The sequence below is a fragment of the Argiope bruennichi genome, chromosome X2 (genome assembly GCF_947563725.1).
Source record: "Argiope bruennichi chromosome X2, qqArgBrue1.1, whole genome shotgun sequence".
Classification (NCBI taxonomy): Eukaryota; Metazoa; Arthropoda; class Arachnida; order Araneae; family Araneidae; genus Argiope; species Argiope bruennichi.
In genome coordinates, this window is record NC_079163.1 from 114,067,084 (window position 1) to 114,091,734 (window position 24,651).

The following is a 24,651-nucleotide window of genomic DNA, read 5'->3' on the forward strand; positions in this document are numbered from 1 at the left end:
TATTTCTCTTATTTTTCGATTGGGAAAGAATGGGGCCGGAATAGGCAGCCCGCGGAAATGGAATCTTGTCGGAAGTTCGTGATCTGGTGATGATGAAAGATGCTGGAGGGACGAGAGAATCTATAGCAGCAAGAAAATAAGATCCACGAGCTCATGTCAATGTCTTACGAGGCCCATTTCACGCTTGCTTGGACTCATTGCTGCTGAGATTAATGGAGAGCTTGAGACAAAATGGTTCTTAAATTCTAGACTCCGCAATGATTAAGATGGGCTTCCGCAAGACCAAAAGCATGAATTTTGCATTTTCCGATTGATTGTGAAAACGAAATCAATTACATTTCATTCATAAACATTCGTCACTCATTTCAAATTGATATGCCTCATGTACTCTCTAATATTGTGTAAAAATTATAAAATCGTTAAGACATTTATGAAAGAACAACGCATCAAACACGCTTCAAAATTAATTCCTTCACACCTCTAACCTGAATATCTTGTGGGCATGAAAAATATTTTAAACTCTGTTTTCTCTCCGCGTTCGTCCATAAAATGACCTTGGTAAAGTTGATTCGTAGCTTTAAAAAGTCTAAGTATTCTTTACGTTTATAGAAGAGGCAAGCAGCCACTTAAGACAAACATTGCGTTAACATTTATGCAGAGTATTCAACAGAATTCAAAAACTGAAATTAGATGAAAGATCTAGGTTCTTTAAATTCTTTGATTTACTTGAAGTTTTTAAACTGAAAAAATTTAATTAGCCATTAGAATGCAAAACTGTCTAGACGATTTTTTTTTTTTTTTTTGAATCAAGCAAGTGAATAATTATCCCAATATTGTCATTTCTGAGTTCGGACGAAATACGCTGCTTTTCAAACGTTTGTTCATATTTCGTTTTTATTTAGAATTTGTCTTAAAATAACTAACTTCTACTAATATACGGTTTTACCTTCAGAAATTAACGAGAAGATTGATTTAGTTGATTATAAGTTGAATATTTAAATGTATACATTTTGGCTTTCAACGATATTTGAGAAAAAAAAAATTTATAATAGCAATATTTTGTTTAATATTTTTTATAGCCATGAAAAAATAACTTCAGATTTAAGTAAGATATTTGAATTTTAAATCTATTGTTACATTTCAGATATTCCCTATATTCTTTACATTGCAAGAATTTATAAAAGATTTTTTCTAATTTGAAATAGTTTAATATGTTTCAATTAACCATAAGAGCCATTTCATATTACCTCGTAACCCTGTTAAAGTTTTTTTTTTTTTTTTTTTTTTTAAGTTTGCTATAAACATTAAACAAGATGTATAAACTAAAATGTCATTATAAAAAGAAAAAAAAAGTAGGATATTAACCAAAAGCTAAATGCAAGTTTATTAATTAGCTTTAGTGTACAATTTTTGCACAACTTCTATATAAAAATAAATTTTCATCAGATAAAAGTCCCGGGGTGACTAAATAAAACTTGAAATAAAGAAAGAAAAACTGATAATTTTACTTGTATACATTTTAATAATAATAAAAAATCAACTTACCATGGATTGCACACTCTTCTTTGTGTGAATTGGGTTTTCACCTGTAAAACACTATTCTTAGTCCGTGGCTTCAAAATATGAAAAAATTAAGAATTTAAATAGTTGCAAAAAATTTATTTAGAATTAGATGGTCTTTCGCGTTTCATAATTAATAAATTCTAATACTTATTTGCAGATGAAAATTTGTGGTAAAACTAAGCTCATTTATGTAAACGAATAGCTAAGTAAAAAACAAATCTGGTAACCGGTAGTGCATGGCATTAAAAGGCAATCTTCCTGGGAGGAAACAAGATATTGTTGATAAAAAATGCGGCATGTTAAAGAGGATTAAATACATATAATTCACATAAAAACAATCCCATTTCTCTGTAGAAAAAAAATAAAAAAGCCCTATGTAATAGCAGTTTTCATAATGTGACAGTTTACACAAAAATTTGAAATGAAGCAATATCCAAGGTGAGTAAATATATATAGGATGTTTCGGAAATTAATAATCTAATTTTGTTTGTTTTCTTTTAATTGGCCTCCAAAAGCATAACCTTGTTTATCAGGAATAATACTTAAAATCTTATATTCGACGCAATTATAAGAGTTCAATGCGAGCTCCTCCAGAAACAAGAAAGAAATGAAGGCTTCTTAACGTATGTATAACTTCTGTACACTTTTTAAAAATAAATTTTAATGAAACATTTTTAGTTATAATGGAGAATAAAATTAAGAATCTCAGTAAAATTTCAGTGTAAGTGTTTTATTAAAGTTTGAAATTATAGAGCAAATTTTAGCTAAATTTTGTGAATATTTGCAGTTACGTCAAACATCCTCTATCAAATTCGAATGAACATATTTCAATTTTACTTGTACATAATATATTTAGCGTTGTTATGAAGTAATAAAATTCCCAGTAACTGAAAGCTGTGTAAATATTGCCAGTTTGGTAGGAAAACTCAATTTTTATTGAATATTATTGAATTTTTCACTTCGGTAAGATAATTAAATGCGAACCGAAAGTTTAGATTCTAGTTCATAACATAGCTAGATCAGAGAAACATTTTGGTAACATTTCATTTCAATACCTAAACAGAATTTCTGAAAAGACGTTTACCGTAAAGGAAAATAACGAAAAATAGAGTTTCCCAGAAAACGAATGTATAGATTTTAATGGAAAATTTTGTTATCGCTTTACAATGTTGAAACTCGCCACATTTGCAGGACAAATTCTTTCTTGATTTTTTTTAGTTTATACATCATTTTAGAATTATTATGCAATAGACTATTACTGATGTATCTATATCTAAATCCTCTTTATGGATTCCCATACTGTTTTTCAATATCAGTGGATTAATTAAAAGTTTTAAGTACTTGAGAATGGGCTGTACATTTTTACATTATTAATTAAATAATAACGCTGCAATGTATGCTCCTTAATTGTTTTGCTAAACTAAAACTTCTTAGGACAAAATGATCCATTATTAAATGTGGTTAAAATTTTCATTGTTTTGTGAGACCAAATCATTCTTTAGTACATTTTTATTGAAAAAAGCCGAGTCAGTTTTTTTATAAATGAATCTGAAAGACCCTCTGAATTCCTTTGAAAACTTTTTTTCATCATGTTACACAATTTATTCTAGATGTCTTACTTGGGTAGATTGCAACAGCAACAGCAACAAAGGAAAAAAAAAGTCACAATTACAATATATAACACGTTTTCTAGACTTGCAGATCATTTTTACGGATATAAATCGCAAAATAATTTTTTAACTTGTCTCAATAAGTTTATTATGAATTTTAACTTTTCCTTTAGGCATTTCATTCAATTTCATAAGAAATAAGACTACTCTTATGTTTCTATATATGTCCTATCATACATTTTCACTTTGTAATTTTCATGCGCTGTCATAAGAGCTTTAGATGCCTAATTTCCATAGTGTACTCTGCATTTCAGTTCAGTGTACTCTGCACTTGCTCTGCCAGTGATCTTTCAAAAATTCTAAATGTTCCCAAAACTTTTCTTATTTTTCCAATGGCGCTTTGTAGTTTGACAACAAAGGATTGCCTATAATATTCATTTCATATATTTTACAATTTTCCGCAATGAAGTCTTAATCAAAAATTTTCCAAGTATGAATGGATTACTAGGACACGGTCATTTAGCGATATACGGCTTCTCTATTTTAAATTCAAACAAATTTAAAAAAACAGTTCACAGGAACAAGTGAAAAAAATATAAAAAATAAAGGAAACGCAAATCTATATTTTTAAGCAATGCATTGCTCAAGAATAAGATAATTTTATAATTCTTTAAATACCCACTTCCGGTTTCAAAAGTTTCCTTACCGATTATTTATACTATAATTTTGCTTAAAATAATCGCAAAAAGGAAAATAGAGCATTTTTGAATAATTAAAAGAATGGCCTATAAAGGGAACAAATGCAACAAATTTCGAAAATTTTCAGCAAAACGAAGATTTTAGAGTAGGGACATACCTCAAATTTGTAAATGTTAGTTAATAGTGGCGGAACAAACAGTTACTTGGTTGCAGCTCTAGCAAAAAACACCATGAAACCTTCCTGCATTCTCTCTACTAAAAATCTTAGTTCTTTACTCTTATTAATGAATGTATATCAATTTTTAGAAATATTTTGTGTTTCAATGCTTGCAAACTTTAATTAAAACTTTTAATATACATTTATAATGAAGGCATTATCTAATTTCATAACACTTTAAGCAATACAAAAATCTAAGTTCACGACTAAGATTGAGAGATTTATTTTTTCCCCGGAAATATTTACATAATCGGCGCGCATGAAAAAAAAAATCAAACATTTGAACAGAGTACTATTAATGACAGAGTCAGTCTTAAAAAACACATCTATGTTGTTGCAGCTTGCGAAAAACAGGGTCATTGAAGTAAATGGCCAATTTTGAAGGTTATTGAAATCAATGGAATAAAAGGATAAAAAATTCGCTCTGCTTAATGAAAAAGTTCATTTATTTTTCAAGATTGCACATCAATTTTTCAAATAAAAAATCATTTGATGCGAACTTACAAATAATCATAAGACGAAATAATTATTTAATACGAATGAAAAGTTTTGAAGTGAAATTTTCCAATGAAAGTCTTCTATTTTGAAGCTATTCCTGCCCGTCTGGATTTAAAAAAAAGTGATTCTTCCTTGACGGTCAATGTCTAAATTAAGAAATATACCTTGTACAAGTTGTATGGGTCAGGGTTTTGACGTGAGTGACTGGCCTTGCACGATTAAGCAAAGTGACCCTGTCTTACACAATACTAAAGATCTACGAGATTAGAGGACTTCTAACTCGAGAATTGACCTCAATAGGATTCCGATTCATATTACATTAAAAACATTTCATAGGTTAATTTTTTCTACTATTTAATAATTTATTAGGATAATGATTGCTTAAGGAAAGAAGAAAAACTATTATATAAACATTTAATTATATAATTTTTACTTCCGTATTGAACTACTCGGTTCTGTTCCTAATAAATTTAATACTTTCATCATTCTTTGGTATATTGTTGCCTTTAATTGACAGTCAAAATTTTAAATTATTTTTCAAGATCAATAATACATTTTGGATTAAACTTTTCGGTAATAATATATTAAGTCGTCAATTGAATTATTGGTAAGCTGCTTTATAATTACCATATTAATAGTAGGAGAAAATTCATAACAGATAGATTACAGATTACTCGATAACACAGAATGTAACAGATTTGCAAGTTATTGTTATCAGCTTCCAAGTTCAGATTTTCATTATCATTGACTTGCATTATGAATAATTAAAAATGATTTTTGTACAAGCGAATTAAGAAATATTTCCAAAGTCACAAACAGTTTGGAAAACCTTAGAAATAGTGATTTAAAGTTGAATTTCACAAGGGAAAATTTTTTTTCTAACTGCATGCTTTGTAATAAAAATCTGGCACTTTAAAAAGTAGAAGAATAAGTTTACCGGCACTTATGAAGCTACAAAAGTCAATTTAAATAGACTGCCATAATTCTGATATGACCCAATAACTGACGGTATTTTCCAAACTTTCTCCACTCCACCGTGAAGATGCTAAGTCTACGTAATGAGCATTTAACCTCTATACAATGGTCATTCTGTGAAATCTGGTACTTTATCCTGAAACGAGGTTGAAATAGTTGCTTCCCGAGTAATAAAGTATAAGCAAAGTGATACGCAAAAGATTATCACTAACTGAATACCAAAAATAAAAGTCTTGTACGAAAAAAGAAAAAAAAGTTTGAATTGTCGCATTCCCCATTTTATTACCTTTTTACTATTGATCGAAAACCACCAATTGAAATGCAAACGTAAATTTTGAAAGGAGGAAAACCCATTAGAAATATACTTTATGTTTGGCTTCTAATAATGAACAATTCATCGTCATTTAGTTTTATACTTTAAAACGATTTAAAATGAATTGAATTTATAAATTTTTTCTGACCCGCACTGCTCTCGTAAATCCCATGGACATGAAAGCAGAAGCAAATCCAGTCTTCAATATGTTCCTTCACAGTGATTGTTTAAAAAAAATTACCTACTGTATAAAAACGTTCAAAATATTTTCTCGTGACATTACATAACCGTTACAAAGACAGGATATAATAAATTGCTATTTCCTCTTCAACTTTGACAATCTTATTGCTTTTATTTTTCAAATTAACAATTCGGCATTCATCAAACGTCAATGATGAGAAATGAACTACTTTCTAATAGTCTAGACACCTTTCATCCAGTTGACGTCGAGGTCTTTATATTGATGAAAATTGAAGCTAAAATTTACAAAGCTTCATTTTTTTTTCTTTCACTGTTTGAAAGATTATGAATGAAAGCTTTCATTCATATTGTTTGATCCTAAATTAAATTGATATAATGATTGAAATTCCTTGTTGATGTGATGAGGAATGTTTATGATCTAAAACTGAGTTTTTTTTTCCATCTGAAGAATAGTTTGAAAGGAACACATGGATGTTTCCTTCAAGATATTTGCCTACAGTAAATTCTGGAAGATAATTTATCTGAGATATCAGGCAATGGCTTCTTTTATTATACTTTCGAACTATAGCTTTTGATGAAATTCATTCCAAATAAATAGATGCAAAAGTAGTAGTCAGACACTTAATATTCATTTATTATATCACGCTGTGATTAGGGAATTGTTTAAGTTTATATTTATTCGTTTGAAAAAACCCTTCAAACACCTAAGTATATAGTTTCAATATCAAGAACAGTGAGATTAAAACAAGTGCATAAACAAAAAGTTTAAGATTTTAAGAATTATTTTTGCTTAATTTTAAATTGCATAGTTTTAATCTTCAGCTGCGGTTGTATGAATTGATAAAAATGTGCAAAAGACATCAGAAAATGATTGTCAAAGTTTGTATTTAATTTTAAATTCTTAGTAAACTGAAATTAAAAAATTGTTAATTTTTAATGTTTATATACAAAGATGCTTTCTTACTTCCAGTCGAAAATATAAATTGCATAATTATTCAAAATTAATTTTAAATTGCGGCAATTTGCTGGATTAATAAACTTCAAGGATAAAATTTATTATGTTAACACGTCTCTTAACTTATTTATTCAATTACTTAATTATATTTCACTTCATTATGCAAGACATTTCAATTAATATGATGACGTAAAGGATAACCAAAATACTTCAAGGGCAAAAATCTTTCAAACAGGTTATTTGCCATTTTGAATTAAATATCAAAAATTAAATCATTCAATACCATTCACCGATACATTTCGATCAAGTCAGACTTCCATTGTATTCGAAGGAGTTAAGATGATAAATTAATTTCTCGATTATTTAATTTTTGTTTCTGGATCAAAACATTAAATAAATTTTTGATTCGCTTAGTCATCGATTTGTATCAAATTAAAAAGTAAGGCAAAATTTAAGAAATTTTGTTACTTTAATAAACATTTCCAAAATTTTGAGGATGACAAAACAGCATCTGCTTTGAGATTGAAATATAGGCAGTCTGGACGATACTCATAAAACTGAATTCAAAACAGATGCATTGAATATGATGCGATACACCAATATAAATTTCCTTTCGCAACATAAAGCAAAAATCGGATAACTACTTTGAGGTTTAAGAATTCCGATGTCCAGTTTTGAAAATACTAAGGGTCAACAATTCAAAAATCTAGTACTACTTGTAAAAACATACCAATCTTTAAATTTTTTTCATCGAATATTTGGAATTTTAAGACTCTTCCGTTAATGGGCTGATATATTGGTTAGTAAAGTTTATTAACATAAGTCAATAAGCTATGCGATGAAAATTAGAAGGAACTTTTTCTTCTTTTTTTTTTTGCTAAACATAATTCTTAAAAACACTTCTGTTTATACATTCATAAATGAGTAATTTTTTTTAAAATTTCAGTTAAATTTTTCTTTATAATCTTAAGGTCAATTTTTTTCAAATTCTTTACTAGATGGTGTCCCTAGCACGGAATCTAAATTTAATGACCAGCCGAGGATTAAATTCCTGAAAATATTAAAATTGTGCGATGGTACTTAGAGTATACAAATGTTGGAATTTCGAAAGGCAGTGAACAAACAATCGATAAAATATTCTATTTCTATATACAAGTTTTTTTTTAAACACAATCGTCCATGGGAAATTAGTGACTCCAGAAATTAAAAGTGCACCAGGAACTTTTCACGCTAAAAAACATTTTTGAATTATAAACCATGAGAAAGATTAGTATATTGCCTTCAGACAAATGGAATCGAACAATAAAATGTGTCAGGAAATCAACAGCCATTTGATAAAAATCAAGCAGAATTCTTGAAGTATGTGTCATATAATGCAGAAGCCACTGCAAATTAAACAGCAGTCATGATGCTGCGATTTATACGGCCAAACTTTTTGATTCAATTGCTTTCAATACGTTTGAAGATTGACGACTACGAACACGAGAGCGAATCCCGACTGAAAAATATTTTATTTATGTTGTTTTTATTAAAATATACAAATAAATTTATTCGTTACTCATAATTCTATTTGATTACAAAGTAGAAAGGAAATTCGGCGACCTTGAGAATTAAACGAACATTAAAAACTTAAGGTCTAGAATAAAATATTTCAAAATATCCATAGTTTGAAATATAATTACTTAAATAAGCGTCTGTAAAAAAACTGATAATTAGAGGAGTATCCACTGAAATTTAAATCATCGATAATCTATGCTGTTCTTATATTTTTCTAGTAAATGTACAAATTTATATAAATTCAGTATTATCAAAATACAACCACTATTTAATTATTCTTAGATATTTAATCAACAGATCATTCCAAAGCTAATGTTACTTTTATTCCTATCAATAATTAGCAATATGCTAAATATTAACTCTCTACTACCTATTCTTGAAATTATTGAAACGTTTTGCTACTCCTTTATATTGGAACTAGTTTAGTAAGGTTAACTTTCTGTTTTGAAGTTGCAAGAGAAACATATTTAAGCTCTATCCCATAACTTAGCACCATATATAAAAATGTACAGAATTTAGAATTCGCTCTTAGCTTATAAATAGCTAGTAGTGCATAATAATTTTATTAATAGAAATAGCTAATTTTTTTTCTTCTGAATAGCGAACACCCTCTCGCACCTCTTTCACATGGTTTTCGAAGCACTAGTTGAAACAAAAATCGATTTCATAACTAAAACACTTGTCAAAATAGTGTTAAAAATAAAATTGAAATATATTTACCATGTTTTATAATGTTCCATCACTCAAAAGCAGTTGATTGAATCTTATTGAAGCAAAGCACTGAGCGATAAAATCTTACAAAATAGGATAATTTAGTCAAAACACTTAGCGGTATAAGTTTGGAACTGCCACCAAATTGCAGATGCGAGTTCTTGAACGATACATCTTGATATGAATTTCGCATAGGTATAAAAATGAGAAATGTTTTCGGATTTGGTCACATACAAAGGAAAAACGGAGTAAACTCAATAATTTGGAATAATAACCAATGCAAAAAGCTCCTTGCATCTTTATAAGAATCAAAATAACCCGGAGACAAACTTATTTTCGATACGCATCGTTAGGTTGACAAGATTCTTCGATTTCGTAACATTTCCCATTTTCTTTTTGTTATGCACAACAAGTTGTATCCGATAGATAGTATGTACACAAATATTTAAGAAAAATTTGTAGGAATTTCCGAGTTGCTCATTTCACTAGATGTAAACGACGCGACTAAGGAATGCTTTTATAACAAATTGTTCTTTGAGTGAAGCAAAATATCACATTTTCATAATCTGTGCACCAAATTTTTATCCATTCAGCTCCCTCCGTTTTGTAGTTATTGTATTAACTTTCATCTAGACGGCCGGACAGAATTCTACTGAATAGATTTTATTCAAAATTTGATAGAAATCTACCAATTTCATCCTTCAAGCTCAAGGTGTTTTTTGAATTATTGTGTTAACAGACATAATTTTAAAAATGTGCTTCTCGACTAGGAAACGGGGAGACGAGTTCGAAATTTTTGACGATTAAAATGCTGCCTTTATATACAAGTAAAAAATACGTAAAGCGGAATTTCCAGTTTAATTCTCTTTAAAAGTAATTTTTTCTAGTCTAGCACTGTCTTTTAATGACAGTTTTGTATTGCTATTCATCTCACGCTTATTATTAGATTATTCTCTGTAAGATCGGACAATTTCGTTATCTCATCTAAAAGTGTATTTCGTTTTACAGCGCAATGTACCAAAGAAAAAATATTCATAATCAGAATTTTATATTTTTTTCTTGAATTTTCACTTGCATATAAACCCGCTTTCTTTCATAGAATATTTATTTTCGTAATGTAACCTTCCCGTCGGGGACTCGGTGAAATATTGCTCCAAAAGAGAACCGGTCATCTTCTGGGGTCAAAAAATAAAGCATGTAGACAGAAAAGGGGGGGGGGAAGTAAAATACAAAATCCTGCTAATGCACCCATATAATTAAGTATGCAAAAGAGGGATCATTCATTCAGTAGCTTGTTTTTCTGAAGAAAAAGATCTCGGGAAGATTCGAAGCAGAACGACCAGAAAAAAAAAAAGAATTTTCATTAAAATTACATTTTTTTAAATGTGAATTTCCAGCAACGCACATTAAGCAACTGCTTATAATACTTTTTTTTTTCAGCCACAGGATCTCCAAATACTTTTTCAGAAGACTGAATATTTTCATCGCATTAAACTAAAAGATGCCTATTCGAATGCATTATGATCTCAACATCAGGGTTAAGTTAGCCATCCGATGAAGTTAGTTTTAGTTTAAAATATCGTTAGTTACTTTAAGTCCAAGTTACTTTATCTTTTCACTGAACTATTTCCAAAACGGACCCGAGGCGAATGTCTAATCACGGATTTTACGAGACATTCAATACCTGTCAAGAGTGAAATGACTCATATTGACAAGTTTTTCCAAATTTGGAAATAATTTCACACATGCCAATTTTCGAGTATTTTCAAATCTGCTTAACAAATATTTGTAGAATTTAGGCATTTCAACTTAACATTATTCGATTTTTATTATATCCATTTGCTTGTGATTACGTATTTATTTAACATCCAAGGAGAAAAAACTTCCAAGGATTAAGATCTTCAAACCTTTTTCCAAAATCTAAGGTTTAAAAATTTTCCCTTGCATTTGATACAAAGCTATTCCCCCTAAACATTTTGGAAACGAGTATTGTGGTTTAGTTTAATCACTATGTACAATTAGGAACTTTAATATAAATTTTCTTTTTTGTTAAGTTTGTTGTGACCTTATTAAACGATGTCTATTCCAACGTCATTTAGCTACATATGAGGATCTTAAAAGTTAAAGCATTGTATTTTAAAATTTTATGCTACTATTTCAAATTGATTTTATTTATCGAACCATGATCATTTGCGGAGGAAGAGAGTTGGACTAGCAATCTCTTCTTTCCAACCCTTCACACCACAATTGGGAGAAAATGCCTTTACGAATTTCATGTTCACCAAGCACGATGAATAGATGGTGAATCTTAGTTAGAAACAAGTCTTGAACCTATGATCTTCCGACTACGGGACCCTACCCCTAGCCCTGAATAATTCCATTTGGTCCTATTGCATCAAAGCCAAATCGGATCAAAATACACGACCAGGTAAAATAATAGTCTTTGGTGGCCTTGTCTACTTAAGAATTATAAATGAATCTCTAGATCTGAATTTTAATGAAAAACTTCCAAACTGGCCGAATGAAGATTGAGGTACTTCATGAAGATGAAAAATTTCTGAGTGAATGGTTCTCATTTGTTTTGAACATGAAAGAAAATCAAATTGATGCAAGTCCATGCTTTACAAAATGAAACGAATGTCTATAGCACTGTCAAACCCTACCAAGTGAATGGAAAGAAATAGTATAGCAAATTATATCAAATTTCCAGGGCTAAAAAAGAATCTGGTTTTGAATGAAATATTTATTGTAGCTTCTGGCTTGTCCATATTTTCCAATCTTCTTATAACGCAAATTGTATATTTTTAGAAATCACTCGGAGAAAAACATTTTCGGGAAACGCACACTAGTTCAAACAAAAAACAAATAAACTTCTGATCTCTTGGATTTAATTTCCATTGTATTATTTTTAAAAAAAACTTTTGATTGTACAACTTAATGTATAACGTTAAGTACAGATTCAGGATATGCGAAATTTATAAAGATACTTAATTTTATTTTTCTCGTCTAAACTTTATTTGATCGACTGTTGGAAAATTTTGCCAAAGCAAAAGATTCTTGTTGTCGAAAATCCACAGTATGAACCTAAATAATAATATTACTATAAGAACACAAATCATTGCAGAAAAAATAACATTGGATCATTTGAGTTTAAAACAATAAATCGAAGGTTTTCAAGGAGATCAAAATTTAAAATAACTTTTTTTGTCAATATTATTGACTTTAATAAAATCTACTCTTTTTATTATTCCACAGTCTATCGAAGAATTCAGATGCGGACTAAAATTTTCAGAACTAAAAAATTGTTAATATCATTAAAATTTTAAAGATAATTACAAGAAATAAAATATTAAATAATCGGCGTTTCTTAATAATTACTTAATCATCATGTTGGCCAATGATTCTTTCTACATTTTCATTTTGCTTAAATATAAGCCTTATATTAAATAATGATCAAAATTCCGATACAAATGTATCAATATTTCTGCTAATAGACGGCTATGAAAAACTCCAAGGGGCATTGAATGAATTTAATTATTAATATTTATTTAGTAAGCATTGGCAATGAGATAATATTTACGAACATTATGTATTTAATTTATTACATCTGCGTTCATAAAATGCGAATGGCAGAAATTTTTAGATTTCTGAAATATATTGAGCAAAATTAAGGTCTTAAATAATTGTTAATATTCACGAAAACAGTCAAATGAACAAACGAAATTCGTGTATATTTAAGAAATACCATTAACACGCTGCTACCATGATTATTTTGAAGAAATTTAACAATCTCGAGTCGACTCGTGATTGCCGTATTATACAAACGCAGATTGATTTTCCTTAAGTTTCAAGAAAGGAAAAGAAAAAAGAAAGAAAAAAAAACCCACAAAACAATTATAATAAAAGATATGTCGAATCTTCAGGTTGGTTTATTCTACCAAATATTATGAGATGTACGAACCGAAATTGATTCAAGATATGTTCACAGCGCTGAATGTTTAACTTTACGGAACCGACGATACTCACTGCTAGAGCGGGAAATTCGAAAATATTTCGTTTCGGAATATGCTTTCCTTTCGTTTGCTTAATGCAAGTAAAGACAACATTTTGCAAATTAAATGAATAAATTTATGCAATTTATATGCTTTTTAACAATTAAGAAATGACAATACTATCGATTTTTCTCATAGGGCATACAAATAGAAGAAATATTAAATGCAAACTATAAACATCAATCAACATAATATTAGAAATCATGCCATATTATATAAAAGATAATAAAGCATCCGGTTTACAAGAAATCATGAACATGAAATTATATTTTCATCATTTATATTGAAAACATTTTGTGACCCACAAAGCCTAATTTTGTATTTTATAATAAATATATTCAAACTAAACTGAAAGGTAGTCATTAGATTACTTCCAAATTTTAACACATTTTCTATTCCTTTAAGATAAAATATTAGTTACAAAAATATATATTTAGCTTTACTATATTAAATAAATTTTAACACAATAGTGCCTTATTTTGATGAATATAATCTACAAATGGTATGTTCAGTTTCTTGAGGAAGGCCAATCAACCTTTGACAGTTGAAGAAAAGGTGCTAAGACGAAAGTCCACTTACCTGTAAGGATCTCGCTTTGGTCAGAACTAAACGCGAGGCGAAGTCAGCCATTGCTTTTATCCGCCGGTAAGTGTATACAAGGGAGTTGGCGCTAGCCTTGGCGATTATCTTTTCCGCAATGAGGCCACACACTTTTTTTGTCGAACTTTTTCCTCGAAACTTCCGTCACAGCCTTTCTTACCCCCTCGTGTCTCAATGTCTTTAGCATCCATTTCGGATGACCAGATTTAGGAGAAAGAATTAAAAAAAATAACGTTCGAGTTTAGAAAAGAGAATTTCGGGCAGCATGATTTCTACAGGGTTGCTTGGAATTCTCATGTCAAAAGAAATGGAAAGTTAGATGAAAAAAGAAAGGTCGGTGTTTGAACAATTACTTATAAATTTTTAAGACTAGATGACACGAAAAAAAAAATATTTATTTCATTTTGTGATGTAAGCTATTTTTAAAAAAATTATCTTCGCTGTAAATTCTAAATTTTTTGCATGTATTTCAGTTTGACTGAATTAATTTTAATTACTAGATAAATTGGCTTCCAAACTGTTACAGTTTAAAAATGAGATCGTTTTAAGCGACTTAATCGTTTAAAGAGTGTAATTATTCTGAATTTTGATTGAATATTTCTGAAACTTAATAATAAATACGTTTTTGAACAGTTAATCGAATAATTTAATCGTCGACGGGTCTAAATCATATTCGAAGAAAGGGATTTTTATTTATATAGGTTCTGGCCCTTCCTTTATCAATATGTAACTATATATTCACATGCGTACCCAAATAGAAACGAAATTCAGATAGAAAAAATTATTGTATTTTTAAAGTAATGATAAGTTTAAGTTATGTAAAAATGAAAAAAAAAAAAAAATATTTATTAACTTACATTTTAAGCATCAATAATTTATTAGATGTACAATAATGCATTTACAGTTAAAGCTAAATATAAGTTATGATTCAATATTTATTACGGGAAGCGGAAATCCGACGGCCATAATTATTTGATGGGCAAACTTTCCGTTGTTGTAGCACTGATTTTATAATTAGGTTGTTCTAAGTGATCGCTTAATAATAATTAAAAAAAAACTTTTTTCACAGCTCTATTTATAATGATTGATCTAGTAAAAATAAAAATAAAACCGTATGCTTATACATTGCGCACTCGTTCACTGGCGTAGCAGGGGTGGGCTAGAGAGTATAGGTGCACCGATTGCTAGACTTGGGGAGTTTAGTTTTAGTTTTGTTATACTCCTGTTTTGAAGCAATATGAAGACCTTCTGAGGACGGGTTCACAATCCTGAATTGTTATCAAATGGTGAGGAGAACATCTGAGCTGGCACTCCCTTTCCAAACTTTCGGGCCACTCTGACGTGAGTAAGTTTGTTTCTCAACATCGGATATAACCTGCACCAGGTCCGCATACACGACTTGTTTGGTAGTACCAAGTTTCAACGTGAAACTTTCTGGTTCTGAAGTCGAGACTTTTCCACCGCAGACAGCTTGGGGTGGGATATACGCCATGAAGGCAAAATATTAGTAAATTAATTTTATTTTTGAAAACAAAATCTCATCGTTGTCGTATTAAAAGGTAAATAAATAAAAAAAAAAAAACCACACAAGAAAATAAACGGAGCTTGATGTAACAGATGGAACTGCAAAATATGGCATTTTGCGTTACCATACAATAATAGCATATCATGCACAATTGTTTCATTTGTATTGGTGTTGCATCAATAAATTGTTTTGGCAAATTTGACATACCGAATTTTGATATTACATTATCGGCTTGGTTCAAGAAGTGAAAGTCTATTATGCTCCTACCTTTATATGCTGTTTCTATGTCACTACATTCGATGATTTTGATGCAAAATGGTCAACTACTTATTCGAATCGGAGACGAATTCTTTCATATGACACTGCAATTATTCATTGAAATAGTGTATTGTTTTTAAAAATCAAAAGGAAAGAAAATTTTATTATTTGAATTCGTAATCTAAATTAAGTTATTGTGTAAGAACATAAAAAATCATATGGAATAATTGATTTAAACATACTGTTAAAAATCTTTGTTTTGAAGTTCCAGAAATTTCAGCATAATATTATGAAGATTATTGCTGGTTTTCTTAATATATTTATCTTTAAACCTATTCAGATAAAATATTATTTTACTTACATTGAAATTTTATGTATTTGAAAGGTTTGAAGGGGTGACATTTCAGATATATTTTCCATCTAAAATCATAATAATCTGGATTTATTCAATAAAATTCAAAGACATTGTTTTAGTATCTTCTTGAATGAAAGTAAATGAAAATAAATTGTGAAGTTCCTTTAAAATGTATTTAAGGTAGATTTTATTTATTAGATATTCTCTTTTAAAGGAAATAATTTTGTATTTTCGAATAGTGTACATAATTCACAGTTCAGAATATAATCCATTTCTAGATTAAATAATGATACGTTTGATTAAATGTTTTCCTTTGTTATTGAATCAGATTTGCTTAAAAATGAAAGATGCTTAAGTTCTCGGAGTACTTCCATTTTTTGGCGAAAATCGCTTTGCTTCAAATTTCGATCTTCCATTCAAAATACTTCAAATGTCATTAAAATTTTGCAATTAATTTGTTTCCTTATAAAGAAATTTATGTCTTAGTAGAAGAAAAGTGATAAAGTGAAGAACGATTTTTTGAAATACGTATCAATAGGTTTTGTACATGAAGGCTGAAAGTAAGAAATTAAACTAAATATGAAGTAAAATTCAAATTCGCAAACTCATAATTTTAATTGTTATTTTCACCGTTTTCTTTAATTATTGCTAGTTTAGTTTTAGTGTAGTTATATTAAGGTCCCGTTTTAAAGCAACACTAGGGCTCTTTTGGGACGGACCTCGTATTTTTGAATCACGGTCAGATGACGACATTTATTGCTATTTAATATTATAACTTAGTAATTTTTCTTTTACTTATTAAAATTTAACTTAATGTAAAAGGTTAACTAACCAAAATAAATGAACAAATAAATTGAAATCTTAAACTTGAGAAAAAGGTTGGAGCATCGGTGAAGTTACTTTTTAATAATAATTTCTTAGTGTATACTAAATTTTGATTAATATCTTTTTATTGTATAAACCTTCAAAAAGTATTCCCAAATTGCGAATCCCTTATTTATAACTGCTTATTTTCGCTCGGAGGTAGATTTTTAATCCTATATAATCTACTTTTGCTTCAAAGCATATTTAAAAATTTTTTAACCAAGAAATATTTTTCATCATAAATTAATCAAATAAAACGATTTAAGTCAAAATGAATTAAAATTTAAATAAATACTTCATAGAATCGGATAGCGCTTAGCTTAAAAATTAAGAATAAGTTGTTCTAGCATATTGATTATTTGTATAAAGTTCCACATTACTCACCAATTCATAGATGCTTATTCTTTTATAAGCTTAAGAATTATTCCTTAATATATTTAAACTTTGCTTTAAAAGATGTACACCATAATATCAGAATTTAATAGTAACGTTAAGTTAATATGGGTGTTATATTAAACCATCTTCATCTAGTATTTATTTGGAATCCCTTTCACTAGAAGGATCTGAAAACCTAACAGCGTCAAACTCTGCAGTTTCTTAGTTTTTCACATTTGTCAGACACTGAAAATGACGCTTGAACTGGTTCAGCCTATTCTCATTTTGACACAACAATCAACATGAAGTTGGAATTACCAATAAATTTAATATACCTCAACTTCACAATGAAGAAAGTAGCTAGTAAACGAAACTCAAATTCGCATACTGTTTGAGGGTGCCAGTATTCGAATAGTATATATACAATATTGAAATGGGAAAAAAAAATGTCCTCTTTCCAATCCAAACTATATCAAAAGTTATATGACCTATATTCTAGACAACTTCATTTGTCAAATGATTTGCTTTCAGTCTTTATACAATAGAATCCTAGCCCTGTTTTGCCAAAATGGTGAGTTGGTTCACTTTGACTCTCATCTCGTTTTAGAATACTCCATGGTTCAAAAGAATCTTGCAATTTAATAGAAATGCCCAAGTCCGGGTAGCTAATGTATTGGGACCGTATATCTGATATTTTCACGACTATGCGAAAGGATCATGAACTTCAAGCAAAGTATGACAGAGACTTCAGCTTCCCAAATCATCCCAAAAGAAAGTCTATGTAATAGTTAAAAAATATTTTCACCTTCTGGCTAAGCCTGAATCTTAAATTTTTGATAATACAATTAATCAATAAAACCTGATTGTCTACATTTATTTCTATATTCTTTTCAATTATATAATGCATCCAGTTTGTTAAGAAGGAAAGAAAGATGAAGCAAAAATTAAGAATTTAAATATTCCAATTTCAATACTAGGAAACAAATGAATTGCAGTTGGTAGAATCTGGGGAAGTGGCTCAAAATGAATGAAGAAATTTTTAAGTGCACAACAATAAGTTATAATTTAGTTGGAATTTCTAAAATGTTCTTCCTTTTTTATTTGACTTTCGTTTTTTTTTTCCCTAGATTAATTCGGGCAATTTGTATTGAAGCAACGTGTGCTGTAACTTTTGAGAAAGTTGCATTATATTTTATCAGAATTACAGCTTACCTTCGCTAACTCGGTAGCCTTAATTGCTTAATTATATGAGAAGATGTGATAACCGGGTATCTGTATTAGAGTTTAATATTTGAAACCAAACAACTTATCAAAGTAAGAAAAGTAAACAACAGATATTTTTAATGATTATGAATCTTGAGCGATGCTGATATATCAGATGTCAGTTATAGTTATGGCAACGATTGACGATATTTTTTTTTTTCCATTTTTATTTGCAATTCAACATTTACATGTCACAGTTTTAGGTAAGTTTAGTTTAGTTATATTAACATCCCATTTTAAAACAACACTAGGGCTATTTTGGGACGGACCTCGTAATTTTGATCCTTGGTCAGATGACGAGAACCGCACCTGAACCTGGCAACCCCTCTCCAAACTTCCGCACCACACCATCAGAAGGACGTTTGGCCCCGGTGGATTTAACGTGCACCAGACCTGCTTACACGACGGTTCTTCTGTGGAATCGGGTTTCGAACCTGAAGCCCTCCGGTTCCGAATCCTTACCACCAGGCCTCCGCAGCCCTAGTTTTAGGTAAGAGTTGCTGTTGGTTCTGCAGCTCTTTAATATTAAACTATGAGCAAGCTTCGACCTTCTTAGTCAAGATACGAAGCTCATATTTAACCTTTGAAAATACCATTGGAATATTTTATTTTTAGCCATATATAAGTTAGACATGATGATCAAATAACAAAATTTAACTAGAAGTAATGCGAAACAATCAATTTTGTACACCTAACGTTTATCGTAATCTTAGAACTTTACAGAATTCAATAAAACTTGAACCGGAAATTTGCATTCCTTCTGTATATTTGTTAGTATAGTCTGTAAAAAAATATCCGGGAACTGCTCGTTATTCCGAAACTAATTACTACACAATAAAACTGTAAATGGCTGTCGCTGTGAAAATATGTTATCTATAAGTCATGTCTTCTCCTTGTCTGAATTTTTTTATTCAGACAAGCAGTCTTCTTCATATATAGATTTACAAAAATTCACTTTTTTCAAATAGCAAGACCCGATTTCGAATTCATGTTCAAATTTTTCAGATTAAGCTAACTCAAAACATTGAACGTTTTGCGATTTTGAGTTGATGGTTGATGAATTATAAGCAAATGAAATCTTCGATTCCTCATTTTATTTGAGAGTTCTTGTTTTTTCTTTATATTTCGATTAATCTTTGAAAATAATTCTTTTCATTCATTAAACTTCGGAAAGATAAAAATTATTCATTTTTCAATTCATAAAAGTATATTTTATATTTTCTGTTAAATTTTGAATTTAGAAATTAATAATTCTTTAATAAAAACTCAAAAAATTTTGATGCCTATCGAAGAAGAAAGGTCTAAAATGTCACTGTCACATTTTATCCGTCTCCCAAAAAAAAAAAAAAAAAAAAAAAAAATTAGCAATAAGTAAAAGTTTTTAGAGCAATATGCTTTTCGATTTTTTTTTGGGGGGGAGGGGCATTTCAGTTTACAAAACAATTCACTGGTAGACATAAAAAATCTCTAAAATGGAATATAGATAAAGAGCATATGTCTCAGTGATGCTTTAGATAAAATTTTTTTTTTGCTTTTCATTTTGAAAAAGATGTAAATGCGAAGGGAAAAAAAAATTCATACATTTAACAGATTCTTATATTTTAAAAGAAGTTATGTTTAGAACAAATGCGAGTCTATTATAATGTAGAATCTTTAATAAAAAAAAGCAAAATTCTGTACAAAGTACCAATATATATAGTGTTAAATGTATGAATGAATAAAAAATTATTGAATAAAATATAAAAGCAACTCCTTATGTGTGATTACAGTGCCATTAGACTGATAAAATACATTTAAAATAATGGAACGGATAGTTAAATATGTTCCGATAAATTAATTATAATTATTAAATACTTCGATTAAAAAGAGATTAAATATACAAAATTCTTAAAAAATTATTTAAAGTGTCGTTTGATGGGAAATTTTCCCATACAAAGCAACAGTATTAAGCTATTAATGTTTTAATTATAAAAGAATATTTTAGGAAAAAAGCACCTGTCTTTTATTTTTCAGCTGCTCCATTTTTTTTTTTATTTAAGCTTGTTTTATTAACATTATTTGTAAAACTTAATTAATTGTAATTGTAACATGTTGTTTTATTAACATTAATTGTAAAAGTTCAATAGTATATTCCCCGAAAATACTATTGAACTTTTATTTTTGTGCACAAACATGCTATTATAGGTATGCATTTCGTCTTTTTATTTAGTCATGTTTGATTGTTTCTATTGGTGAGCTTTCAAAAAACATTGATATTTTTATAAGAAAAGAATATATAAATGCCTAAAATGAAAACTTGAATGAAGAAAAGTATTAATAGAATGACCTATTAATACTTTTACGTTTGTATTCTTGAAACAGACACTAATATTTATTTTCTGTTGCATATCACGGGTTATATAACTAAAATTTTATATTTAGAGATTTCTCATTATTTGGAATTATTTAAAGAAAAAAAAAACTGGGTGTTGCAATTAGAAAATTTGAAGATTATGAAAATATAAATATGTATTTGTTCCATATGTGAAGGCATCTTGCATAACATTAAAGAGGATGTGTTAATAAGTTGAATGATATATTTTTCTTTAGTTTAATTTTTACAGATTACGAATAATAGGAAATGTACGGATATTTTTGGACCGATAGAACCTTCCTGATTTGAAAAATAAATTTATGCGAAATATGAAAAGCGACGATGATTATCAAGGCGGGCTTCCTTGAAAATGAAAAAGCGATCCTGAAGAGCCTCCCTCTTATGATTAAATTCAATAACTGTTACGTAAAATCATGTAACCAAATAAATTGATTCAGTAAAAATGATCATAAGTATAAATAGGAAATAGTTTCATTTTTACTGGATAATAAAAAAAAACATTCGTGGGTTGGGCTTATTCTAAAAGTGAAAATAATTTAATTTTAAGAATTATTAGATTAATTTTGAATACAATTATTTTGAATGCTTGTTTAGTTTGGTGTTACCTTAACTGTTCTAACTTAATTCATTTTCAAGATTCTCATAGTTCCTCTCAAAACAATTGCTCTTTTCCCCCCATTGCTTTTGCTGTACGGACTCGAATTGTTTTTGTCTAGTCGATGTGTTCTCAAATTGAGAAGTTGTGAAACGGAATACGAACTAACAGTTCTGGAAATTTTTAGATCAAATCCAATCACATAAATTTTTATAACTGTATGAATTAATCCATTGGAAAGTTCTTCTGATTTATAAGTAATTAAAAAATTTTCTACTGAGAAAAAAGAGGCAATTTAAAATTTATAAATTATGTTTTTATTAATTAATAAATAGAAACTATTTATAATAATTTTAATCTGTCTTAAAACTCTTAATACGGACAAACCGATTTTTCCGAAACTCTTAATACAGACAAACCGGTATATTGAAATCAAGGAACAGATCATAGTAAAGAATAACATCAATTTACAAGCATACAACCTGTTATTCTTATTATGCAATTAAATTGGTCATTGTAATGAGTGTACTTCACTTAAAAAAGAACACGAAATTTCCTTGCAAGTTATTTATTAAATTGTTTTATGGTTTAAATATGGGATAATTTTTAAATTTATTTTCCTTGTTTGTGAATTTAGCAATATACACTTGGGTTAAAAGTAAAATCTCACTATGAAGCTTTATCAATTCTACTTGAATCAGAGAGAACCAAAAAGGAAAATCAAAACAATCCGTGTTGGAGTGTGTTTCTTCCCTTTTTTCGGTCTCTTTTATTCAAAACTGAACCAAACACGAGACACACATCCCAATTTTGAAAAACAAACTTTATCTTCCGATCTAGATTAAAAGGTAAGAGCGTGGAGTGAAAAAAAAAAGAGAAAGAGAAAGGAGTTTTTTCCTCTTTCTCCCCCCAGTGAGAGTTGTTTGCCGACAACCAAGTTTCCTGTCCTACATAACTTCCAGATTCAGACCTCTCTTTGATTATTTGCTCTTTTTTTACTCCTGTTGCCCTCTCCCTACTTTGTGTTTTAGATCTCGTGATCAGCGTACACGTGATAGACATATCACGTGTGAAACGAGACTCCACTTAATACAATCCGTTCAACAATTGCACTGGAGGGTCTTTCTGTGAATCAAACCACATTGTCTGATCACTATGCATGGAGTTACGACAGTTTGTTTTGTTCTATTGGGCAGATGTAAAAAGTGCTGCGACATCATCCATTTAAGATATTGCAAAAAGAACTTAATAACATATTTCAGCACTTCAACGGCAGTCTTGTGATCACTTTTAGATCATTAACTATTTTTATACCTTTGCTTTCGATTTTATCTTTTACACATATGACAAGTATTTTGAGTGATAGCTGAGTATAACTGGTGCTGCATGCTAAAACCAATATTTTTTTCTTTCCCGTAGACGTAATATAGAAAGTGAAAGTGTGGTAATCGTTAAAAATTTGCCCTCAAGATTTTAATTAAACTCCAAATTTCCTCAAGTCGTTTCTTTTAGAATGATGCCTATTTGTGAACTCAATAACTCAGAAGCAGAATTGACTAGACAAATGAAATTTTGTTTGTAGTTTTTACACCACAATTGTAATTCCGCATCAGTTTTTGGACAAAACTGGTCTGTGGGCAACCCATCTATCCATCACCGAGCATGTTAATTCAAAAACGCAAGTTAGATGAGTGAAATCTGTTTTTCAATTCTGTGACCAGAATTTGTAAATTTACATCAAATCTTACAGTTATTCGTATTTAGATTCGTAGCAGTGTCAGACAATATTTGACGCAACAGGTGAATAGAATAAAGTGATATTTGATTCTCTTAACTATAATTACTACAAATATAATTATCATTATAATTATAACATCACTATAGTTATAGTCTAAAAAGGTACTTCATACTATGATACAGGACTTTTACAAGGAGTCAAGATCGTTCGTTATGTAACCATTGGTACAAACGCAATTGAAAACATGATCTCATGTTCAAGAATGTTCTGAAAACAGGCAGCTTTAAAGTTCAAGGTGAAGCAAATATACTTGAGAATAAACAAGGTTTATTACATAGAACTCTCGGGAAGTTTAAAGCTGGAAGCATATCAAGAAAAAATGGATTGGATCTCAACATTAAATAGTTAGGAAACAGAAATGTTTTATCAATTGTTCTCATTTATTTGATGAATCATCATTATTTCATTTATTTTGATGAAAATCGAGAGTTAGGGTCTCTGCTATAGAGTATTTATTTATACAGTTAATCCAATTCATAAAATTGAACAAAATATTGGGTTTTGGGCACTAGGTTGGAACTGTGTTTTAATGCATGGATACCTAATGATTTTCCCTATGTATCTTATTGACTAGTGTAGGATTTAATATAGTTTTTGTAATGTTATAGAGGTATTAGGTATTATCTATCGTTTGAAATCTACATAGGCTTGGCCTTAAAGGTGTCTGATCCTATTACGATTTTATTTCTTATTGTTTTGTGAAAAGAGTACTAACAAAAAACGAAATAGGCCCGGTTTAGTAAGGTACTTAAATTTTTGATAGGACTTCTTGTCTTCGTAATGAACTTCGAAATATTTCACATTCTCGAGCATTAAAAATCAGTCTCACGTAGAGTTTAACTCCCGATGTGAGAAGAATATTTAAGCTTTAGGTGTTACTGAGTGACGAAAGTTGCAATCTTGGTTTTTCCGATGGGGAACCTTATCTCAATACTTAGAGTATGTGAAGGAATGTATAAACCTTTCATCTGACACAAGTGATTTAATAGGGATATTTCACTTTTTATAGTGGTGACTTTTTATTTAGCAGCTATATTTTCGGACTCCAAATGAAGTTTGCTTATATAAGGAGTACCTAATTATTATTACGTAACTAATTAGTGGACTGAAATTTGAAAAGATTCTGCTTTATTAAATTTTTGCAAATAATAGATGCTTACATTTAACTATCTTGAGATTTCCGAGAGAATGAATTTAACCAGAATCAAGGTTTTTCTGAACAAAATTCCAATTTGTTGGTCTCCCGCATTAGAAAAAATTCTTTATTTATTTTGATACCGTACGATAGATAAA

At 29.3% G+C, this 24,651-nt stretch overlaps 2 protein-coding genes across 2 annotated transcripts in view; one reads left to right on the top strand and one right to left on the bottom strand.

Moving 5' to 3' along the window:
- Positions 1-14,045, bottom strand: part of LOC129960177 (putative fatty acyl-CoA reductase CG5065) — a 32,026-nt gene extending 17,981 nt beyond the window's left edge. The window contains exons 1-2 of the mRNA XM_056073384.1: positions 13,931-14,045; positions 1,546-1,586 (exon numbers count right to left, since the gene is read on the bottom strand). The gene's annotated coding sequence lies outside the window, so the exon portion shown is untranslated. The remainder of the gene's footprint in view (positions 1-1,545; positions 1,587-13,930) is intronic.
- Positions 14,046-19,011: 4,966 nt separating this feature from the next.
- LOC129960638 (zonadhesin-like) overlaps positions 19,012-24,651 on the top strand; it is a 164,517-nt gene continuing 158,877 nt past the window's right edge. The window contains exon 1 of the mRNA XM_056074187.1: positions 19,012-19,081. The gene's annotated coding sequence lies outside the window, so the exon portion shown is untranslated. The remainder of the gene's footprint in view (positions 19,082-24,651) is intronic.